We start from the raw sequence: 9,586 nt of genomic DNA on the forward strand, positions 1-9,586 counted from the left end.
TGTGGAAGCTGCCTTTGCTAATACTAAAAACCCACCAATCCCATTTCCATGAGCAGAAATTGGGCCCTGGTGGCACCAGTCTTGCTTTGCTGGAGGAGGCTGGATGCTGGGGGAGTCTTGTGGGGGAAAGAGGGATCCCCTTGCCCTGCAGGATCCCCTCGCAGCCTGCCCTGACCCTCTCCCTGGCGTTCCCAACCCCGTTTGCTTTCTGCGTCAGAGCCCCCGCCGTGAGTCACAGCTGGGATTCCTCAGCTCTGAAGTGGTTCCTTCTCTCTTTTTCTTTCTCACCCTCCCCCCGCAGGTGCTGAGCTTTTTTTCCAACCCCTTGAATCGAAGGGTGTGCCTCTGAAATCTCGCAAACACACACAGGCCTCGGCAGGAACAGGTGAGCCCAGTTCCCATTGTGTTATGAATACCTGGCCGATTGCCGCGGGGATGCTGAGCCAATCTCGAGCACCCAGACCTGCTGAGCTCTGGGGTTTTGCTCTTCTCGCTAAGTCATTGCTTTGCGAAGATGGACAGTTTTAATCTCCTCTCGGCAACAGCCATGTTTTTGTACTCGCTTGGCCTGCTGCGATATCCCGGTTCCCACGGTGAGCAGCTTCCCAGGGTACCGTGCAGGGGTGGAGAGTTGAGCTGGTAGATCTGGCGGCTGGACTGCCCATCCTCGCCTGTGACTCATTCCGTCCAGTCTACCATCTCAGATATTTCCTCTTGCCCTTCCCTACATATTGGGCACAGCCTCAGCCCACCCAAACCCCTCTTGTGGATCTCAACTCCATCAGGTTTGGAAGCTACCTGGTGTATCTGTGCCCTTCCCTACATGTTGGGCACTGCCTCAGCCCACCCAAACCCCTCTTGTGGATCTCAACTCCATCAGGTTTGGAAGCTACCTGGTGTATTTGTGCCCTTCTCTACATGTTGGGCACTGCCCCAGCCCACCCAACCCTTCTTGTGGATCTCAGCTCCATCAGGTTTGGAAGCTACCTGGTGTATCTGTGCCCTTCTCTACATGTTGGGCACTGCCTCAGCCCACCCAACCCCTCTTGTGGATCTCAGCTCCATCAGGTTTGGAAGCTATGTGGTGTATTTGTGCCCTTCTCTACATGTTGGGTGCTCCTTCAGCCCACCCAACCCCTCTTGTGGATCTCAACTCCATCAGGTTTGGAAGCTACCTGGTGTATCTGTGCCCTTCTCTACATGTTGGGCACGGCCTCAGCCCCTCTGGTGGATGTCAACTCCATCAGGTTTGGAAGCTACCTGGTGTATTTGTGCCCTTCATGCTGGGTACTACCTCAGCCCCTCTTGTGGATCTCAACTCCATCAGGTTTGGAAGCTATCTAGTGTATCTGTGCCCTTCTCTACATGTTGGGTGCTCCTTCAGCCCACCCAACCCCTCTTGTGGATCTCAGCTCCACCAGGTTTGGAAGCTACCTGGTGTATTTGAGAGTTGGAAACTTCTGTTGGGTTGGGAGGGAGCACGGCTGGGCCCAAAGCATCTCAGTTTCCCAAGAGTAGACAAGTACCATGTGTTGGGCTTCATCCACCTCCTCCAATGCGTTGATATTGAGGCATGTGTCCTTTTGAAGGAGCCATCCTTAAAGCTAGTGGAGGGGGAGACAGTACCCGAGACTTCAGTGTGACCTCTCAAGTAGATGACAAACTCTACAGAGTCCCAAGAGGGCAGACAAAGCCCGACAGCAAGGCTGAGCCACCAGCGAGCTCTGCAGTCCTTGTTGCGATGCTTAGGAGAGAGCAGCTGGAAAGCTGCCCGGCGGAAGAGGTCCTGGAGGTGCTGGTGACAGCAGCTGAACATGATCCAGCAGTGGCCCAGGTGGTCAAGAAGGCCACCAGCATCCAGGCTTGGATCAGCCATGGGGTGGCCAGCAGAGCAGAGAAGGGATTGTCCCCCTGTGCTCGGCGCTGGTGAGGCCACACCTCAAATCCTGGTTCAGTTTTGGGCCCCTCACTGCAAGAAAGACTTGAGGGGCTGGAACGTGTCCGGAGAAGGGAACGGAGCTGGGGAAGGGGCTGGAGAACAGGGAACCTGGGGGGATTGGTCTAGAGGAGGAGGCTCAGGGGACACCTCATAGCTCTCTGCTGCTCCTGGGAAGGAGGTTGGAGCCAGGTGAGGGTTGGGCTCTTCTCCCAAGTAACAAGTGATGGGATGAGAGGAAATGGCCTCAAGTTGCACCAGGGGAGGTTTAGATTGGATATTGGGAAAAATTCCTTAACTGACAGAGTGGTGAAGCCCTGGCAGAGGCTGCCCAGGGCAGTGGTGGAATCTCTATCCATGAAGGGGTTAAAAAACCTGGCCATGGCACTTTGGGGACATTGTTTAGTGGGCACAGCGGGGTTTGACTGATGGTTGGCTGATGGTTGGAGTTGATCGTTGAGGTCTTTTCAAACCTTAATGATTCGGTGATTCTGTTGGGCTCCACGGTTGAAAGCAGTCTCAGACTCAGGTAGCGTCTGCGCAGGGTGAAGATCATGGGTGTGAGGTCATAAATGGTCCCTGAGCTTGGAGTGTATGAAACCAGGTATGGACAGGCCCTGATTGGAGCCATGAGATTCCATTCCTCATCACTAGTAATGATTTGATCTGACCTTCTTTCTGTTTTCCTTTGCTCAGCAAAATGGACACCAGCTCACACGCGTCTATCCGTGGCATCAGGACCGTGTTCTGTCCAGGATCTGATGAACGTTCTGCACTGGAAGGAGGAACGTCCCCATCTCTGCTGAGACCTGCTGGAGGTTAGCGTGAGCCACAGTCCACCGCCGGGCAGGGACAATCATATTTGTGTTTGCCTTTCTGCGGGCAAAGCTGCCCCATCCCAGGAGGTGTTGAAGGCTTTGTTGGATGGGGCTTTGAGCCCTCTGATCCAGTGCGAGATGTCCTTACCCATGGCAGGAGTTGGAACCTGATGAGCTTTGAGGTCCCTTCCAACCCAACCCAATCCATAATGCTATGATTGTATGATCTTCCCAATGCCCCTTTGCTTCTTGTCTGGGATTCCCAAAGATTCCCGGTGCCACTGGATGAAATAGAGTCTGCGTAGAGGGGAGAGCAGCTCAGGAGATGCTGGGAAATATTGTTTTGACTCCTGCCTTCCAGGGAATGAAACATTACCCTCCCACACGCGCTGTTCCCCACCCTTTTTGCCCCCACAACGGCGCTTTCTCCTTCTGGAGGGCTTTAAAGGATTGAATACGGGCAAAGAGCAAATGGCCAATCTTATTGCCGTTTTCTTCCAGGTGTGGCTTCCTCCAAACCTGCGACGGCCTTGTGGCTCCGCAGGAATTTGGGCTGGGTGGGGAGTGCGTTGAAGCGGCAGCTGCTCTGCCTTGGCTGCGTGTGCGAGTCCCTGGCACGCCCGGAGGCAGAGGCGTGGGACCTGTTGGTACTCCCACCCCGTAAGCCCAAGGGCAGCGGAGCTGACACAACGCTCCTGGAATCCCTCCCGCTCTAACCAGGAGCGTTGGCAGGCAGGGACCGAATCTTGGCAGCACAACAAGGGAACGCTGGTTTCTCTGGAATTCTTGGGCTCGTTTGGTCAGGGCGCTGACGTGTGGAGTCAGGGCAGAGCTGGCGTGAGCGTGGCTGTGGCTGTGGGGATCGGGGCTGGCTGGATCAGGGTCTTTCCCATGTTCCTCCGGGCTGGTAGCAGCCTGAGTCTATTTATTTCCCCTAATTTGGGTGCCCCAAGTAATGGCCAACCTTGTCCTTTAGTCTCGCCTTGGGCTGAGGCAGAGAGATGTGGGACCAGGACCAGGGTTAGAAAGCTGCCAACCCTGTCGTGCACTGGTTTTGGTCCTGCTGGGAGTCCCCACCGTGATGGAGCGATGCACAGAGTCCTCCTGGGATCCAGTTCTCCTGAACCAAAGCTGTGCTGAGGCAGGGAGAGGTGGGACCAGGAGCAGGAGCAGCTGGGTTAGAAAGCTGCCAACCCTGTCGTGCACTGGTTTTGGTCCTGCTGGGACCCCCAACCGTGATGGAGCGATGCACAGAGTCCTCCTGGGATCCAATTCTCCTGAACCAAAGCCGGGCTGAGGCAGGGAGAGGTGGGACCAGGAGCAGCTGGGTTAGAAAGCTGCCAACCCTGTTGTGCACTGGTTTTGGTCCTGCTGGGAGCCCCAGCCGTGATGGAGCGATGCACAGAGTCCTCCTGGGATCCAATTCTCCTGAACCAAAGCTGTGCTGAGGCAGGGAGAGGTGGGACCAGGAGCAGGAGCAGCTGGGTTAGAAAGCTGCCAACCCTGTTTTGCACTGGTTTTGGTCCTGCTGGGAGTCCCAACCGTGATGGAGTGATGCACAGAGTCCTCCTGGGATCCAATTCTCCTGAACCAAAGCCGGGCTGAGGCAGGGAGAAGTGAGACCAGGAGCAGCTGGGTTAGAAAGCTGCCAACCCTGTTGTGCACTGGTTTTGGTCCTGCTGGGAGCCCCAGCCGTGATGGAATGATGCACAGAGTCCTCCTGGGATCCAGTTCTCCTGAACCAAAGCCAAGCTGAGGACATCTCCAAGGTGCAGCTCCCTCTGCAGTTCTGTGCAGGCTTGGGTCTCCTAGGTGGGAAGGAGAGACCCCAAGGCTGCCCTGAGCGAGCCAGCGCCGTTGGAGATGGGAACTGGGCTGCGGGATGGGAGAAGAGATTTGCCACATGGCTGTGATGGTGAATAACCGGAAAGAGCTGAAAGAAAGGGGCAACTCAGCCTTGCAGAGGACAACTTGGTGCGGTCACCCTGGGGACTCTGAAGGGCTGCAGGAGAGGAAAGCCCTGACCGAGCCACTGTCCCCCAGGGAAGGATTTGTGCTGAACAGGGTAGAATTTCCCCCCTGTTTGATGCCAGGTATGGAGCAGGGCTGTGTGGAGGTGGCCTCCCCGCCCCTGCTGCAGGTGGGGCTCTGCACACCTGGGAGGCTGAGCCCTGGCAAACCACGCAAGGCTCAGGTGTTCACATTCCTCCCTGGATTGGCCACCGAGAGAAAAACTTGGCCTTATACGGTCAAAAAAAAGCCAGTGGTGCTGCTCCTCCTCCTCCCTACGAAGGGAGGTGTGGATGGGTTGATGGGGTTGGGCATGTTTGCCTCCACCCTTCCCTGCTCTCCCCTCCCTTCTCCAGGTGCCCTGGAGACAATGATGGGGTTGGCTTTGTAGCCAGCGTGGCCGATTCCTGGGGTTTAGAGCGAGTGGGGCTGGATTTGTGTCCCCCAAGAGCTCGGGAGGCGGTGGGTGGGCAGTCAAGGGGGGCTGAGGTGGGGCTGGTGAGCTCTTCAATCTCAGGTGGACTGTAGGGATGGTAGAAATCCCCGCCTGCCTGATGGCTGAGCCTCTTTCCTGCCTGCTGAGCTCCCTGCGATCTATCCTGGGCCGGAACATTTGTTAGGAAAACTAGATTATAACCCCCTCCGCTTGATCCCACCTTAGGCTGCAGGCAAAAACAAACAGGAGAAACTGAGGCACAGTTTTGGCCAAGGTGAAGCAAGGAAAGGAAGTTAAACTCTTGTCTTTGCTGAGGACTGGCAGAATTCCTTTTCCCAACAGCTGATTTATTGCTGGGAAACGCTGTGCCGGGCAACAGCCCTGGGAGATAAGCTTAGAGAAGCCATCGTTCTCCTTCTATCTTGTGTCTTTTCTCTTGGAGTTGCTCCAGATTCAAGCTGGAACCAGGGGCAGCAGCTGTGGAACTGGCACATTAAACCAGCTTGGAAATCGGAGTGGGCTTGGGGTTATGTTTGGAAGAGCACTGTTGTGCTCGGTGGGACCGGGGATAGTGGAAACTCTCTGGAGCTCTAAGCCATTCTTTCTCGACCCTAGGAAAACATTTCCATCTCACTTCTCACACATTTAACAACGTGAAACATGTGGAAGGACTTTTCCTCTCTCTTATACAGAGCGTGAACTCATGACGTCCTGGGGCCGGAGCAGAGCATCTGCTGCTACTTGGACAAAGTCTGGGATCTTTTTTAGTCGAAGCTTGGTGGGCGCTCTCTGTTTCTGCCCAAAGGAGCAGCCCTACATCTGGAGGGAAAGAAGAGGTAGGAGAAGAATCAGAATCACTCTCACATGCAGTAGGATAGCTCGGACCTAGGGAGCAGATGGGCTGAAGGCTGAGTTTCCAAAGAAAAACATAATTCGTCTCTTGATAAAATTAATTTTAGTGTTTTCTTACAGGATTTAGCCCTATAAGGACAAAGAAAGTGGTGTCTCTGCAGGTCAGAAAGGGTCCGTGGCCATTTTCAGAGCGGTGCTGAGAGCACAGCCCCCAGCCAGAGCTTTCGGTGTCAGTCACCATCACCAGACACCACGAGAAGGTGATAACTGGACTGGTGGGATCTGATCCAGTGGAGTGTTTCTCACCGTTGGTAATGAGTTGCCTTCTCCAGGGAGATCCTTAGACTTATTCCAAAGTGTCTGTGAGCCACGAAGAAGTGAGATCTTCGTCTCTGTGTGTGGTGAAACGGATTGGGGTCGGCCAGGCTGGGATATGGGCATGATTCCCACCAGAACGTGGTGGAGGAGGAACGTTCTTTGGGATCGGGCAAACCTCTGTGCCTCTATTCCTTTGGAGCCACTCTTGAAGCATTCAAGGAAAGATCTTGACCAAGCTTCGGTGTCTTCTTCCTCACTGCCTGGGAGTTCTTTTATCTTTCTCGGGGAAGGCTGGGCTTGCTGGAAGGGTTGATTGGAAGGTGGCAGCTCCAGGGCTTGGAGGTGTTTGCAATGGTGTCACCTGCCCAGGAGAGGGAGCCTGGAGCCCACACTTGGGCGCTTCAGGGATGCGGTGCCCTTAGATGTGGTCTGAGGCTCAGCCTCTCCCTGCTTGGAAGGCAACAGAGGAGCTCTGCCGCTTCCCTCTGTCTGCTTTGGCTTGTCTCCTGGACTCCAGCCCAGTTGCTGTTGTGCAGAGGCGAATATTTCCCCTGTGATCTTCCCTGACGGAATCCGCGCCACCAAAATCACCTCTACCTTCTGCTTTCACCACGTGGATTTATCTGTCCATGGATTTTTGGCCCCAGGGGTTTGTCTCGCAACTGGGCTGTGTCCTGGACATCTGATGTCTCCTTTCCCCACACCTGGGCAGATGCTCCAATCTTTGGCTCCAGACAGGGTTTGAGATCATCTTTGGGAAGCCTCTTGCGGTTGAAACTGATACGGCTTTACCTGGAGATGGCTCTGCTTTGGATGGCACAGATGTAGAATCAGAATCATGCAATGGTTTGGGTTGGAAGGGACCTCAAAGCCCATCCAGTTCCAACCCCTGCCATGGGCAGGGACACCTCCCACTGGATCAGGGGCTCCAAGGCCCATCCAACCTGGCCTGGAACCCCTCCAGGGATGGGGCAACCACTGCTTTTCTGGGCAACCTAGGCCAGGGCCTCCCCAACAATCACAGGAAAACATTTCTTCCTAAGATCTCATCTCAATTTCCCCTCTTTCAGGTCAAAACTCTTCCCCCTCATCCTGTCCCTGCACTGCCTGACCAAGAACCTCTCCCCGTCATTCCTGGAGCCTCTTTTCAGTCCTGGAAGCTGCTTTAAGGTTTCTCTGGAACCTTTTCTTCTCCAGGCTGAACAACCTCAACTCTAAGCCTGTCCTCACATGAGAGGGGCTCCAACCCTCAAGATCATCTCCGTAGTCCTCAGAACAGTGAATCGAACCCAAATTTCCAGCTTCCCAGTGTCCTGCTCTGGCCCTGGGGCTCTCTTCCAGTCCCCTGCGTGGTGAAGACTCAGAAGCAGCAGGAAAAAAACCCCCAAAACTTCATGAGAGGGAAGGAAAACAGCCAGAACCTCTTCTTGCAGGACTGCTGTTGAGCTCTTGTCCTTTCCAACTTGGCTATGACTCAACCCAACGTTGTTCCTCGCACTGGAAGAGCTTTTGGCAAAGGGCTCTGCTGGGTCCTGCCTCTAGGAGAAGCTCTGTGCTAAAATGACATCGGCTGAGCTAGGAACAGTTGTACATGGGGGAGCTCACGCGGAGCTCCTCGCTTGCCCATCCCTGCCGGTTTGAGGAACGAGGTTTAGCAACTAAGGGCTCTTTCATAGAATCACAGAAGGGTTTGGGCTGGAAGAGACCTCAAAGCCCATCCAGCCCCACCTCCTGCCATGGGCAGGGACACGTCCCGCTGGCTCAGGGGCTCCAAGCCCCATCCAACCTGGCCTGGAACCCCTCCAGGGATGGGACAGCCACCACTGCTCTGGGCAACCTGGGCCAGAACCTCCTCAACCTCCCAGGAAAACCTTTCTTCTTAAGATCTCATCTCAATCTCCCTTCTTTCAGCTCAAAACCGTTCCCCATCATCCTCTCCCTGCACTCCCTGATCCAGAGCCCCTCTCCAGCTTTCCTGGAGCTCCTTTCAGCACTGGAAGCTGCTCTAAGGTCTCCCTGGAGCCTTTTCTTCTCCAGGCTGAACAACTCCAACTCTCTCAGCCTGTCCCAAACTGGCCCAGGTTGCCCAGGGAAGTGGTGGTTGCCCCATTCCTGAAGGTGTTCAAGGCCAGGTTGGATGGGCCTCGGGCAGCCTGATCCGGTGGGAGATATCCCTGCCTCTGGCAGGGGATTGGAACCAGATGATCTTTAAGATCCCTTCCAAGTCAAACTATTCTATGATTCTATGACTCCAAAACTGAAATCAGGGCTCCTGGTGATGTCTTATCAGAGTTGAGTGGAGAGGCAGAATCTTTTCCCTTGGCCTGATGATCATACTTCTCCTGATGCAGACCAGGATATGGTCTTTCTCCTGGTCTTCTCCTCCTTTGACCCTGAAGGTGGAATAGGTAGGAAAGAGCAGAGCAGATCTGCTCCCCGTCTCGGTTTCTCTCGCACCTCTTGCACCCTCATCTGTTTTGGATCTCCTTCCTTAGAGGAGGTTTTGTTTTGAGCCAGAAGCACCAAGAAAACCGTTATGCTTTGGAAGGGCACTTCTGGAATGAGGGCTGGTGTGGAAGTGTGGATCCCCAGGATGGACCTGGCTCGCAGGTACACGGCCATTCCCCTTTGCAGAGGTGCAGGAGGGAGTTTAGCAAGGAGAACCTCCGTGGAGGTGAACGTGCTGGTGGCCTGCACAAAAACCCTGTGTCTCCTGGAACGCGTTGAGCTGCTCTGCGATTCAATGCCACGCGGGAGGCTGGTGGCAAAGCAGCACCGCGGCCCCCAAAGCTTTGGCTGCTGGCTCCGTGCCTGCCCCTCCAGCCCTGTGCACTCCTCTGTGGGAATACGAACCAAACTAATTACCCAAGAAGCAATTTCAGCTTTGTTTCGCTGCAGAGTTGAACCAAAGCCCTCAACTGAGACCTCTTGGCAGGTGGGGAAGGAATTGCTGTTCCAGGTGGGCTGTGGTGGGAAATTAGGAAGAAACCAATACAAGGCTTTCGCCGTGTGCATTCCATGCTTTATTTTAACAGCCATAACCCCGGAGAGCAGACGTTCTGGTTAGGTAGACACCGCGGTAGTTGTTTGTCCTGCAGAAACGTGGGAATACTGCGATGCGCTCGACGGAAATATGCCAAGAGACTATTAACAGCTCCTCCGGTGAACTCAGAGGCTGGGAGCGACTCAAACGGAGTGGCGCGGCAGTGGCTGGAG

The 9,586-nt window shown here is 54.7% G+C and overlaps 1 protein-coding gene across 1 annotated transcript in view; it reads left to right on the forward strand.

Moving 5' to 3' along the window:
* Window positions 1-8,398, forward strand: part of BCDIN3D (BCDIN3 domain containing RNA methyltransferase) — a 29,729-nt gene extending 21,331 nt beyond the window's left edge. Inside the window, exons 5-8 of the transcript XR_008447401.1 lie at window positions 302-385; window positions 2,481-2,540; window positions 2,633-2,754; window positions 7,441-8,398. The gene's annotated coding sequence lies outside the window, so the exon portion shown is untranslated. The remainder of the gene's footprint in view (window positions 1-301; window positions 386-2,480; window positions 2,541-2,632; window positions 2,755-7,440) is intronic.
* Window positions 8,399-9,586: the final 1,188 nt, after the last annotated feature.

This window comes from Cuculus canorus, chromosome 29 (genome assembly GCF_017976375.1).
Source record: "Cuculus canorus isolate bCucCan1 chromosome 29, bCucCan1.pri, whole genome shotgun sequence".
Taxonomy (NCBI): domain Eukaryota; kingdom Metazoa; phylum Chordata; class Aves; order Cuculiformes; family Cuculidae; genus Cuculus; species Cuculus canorus.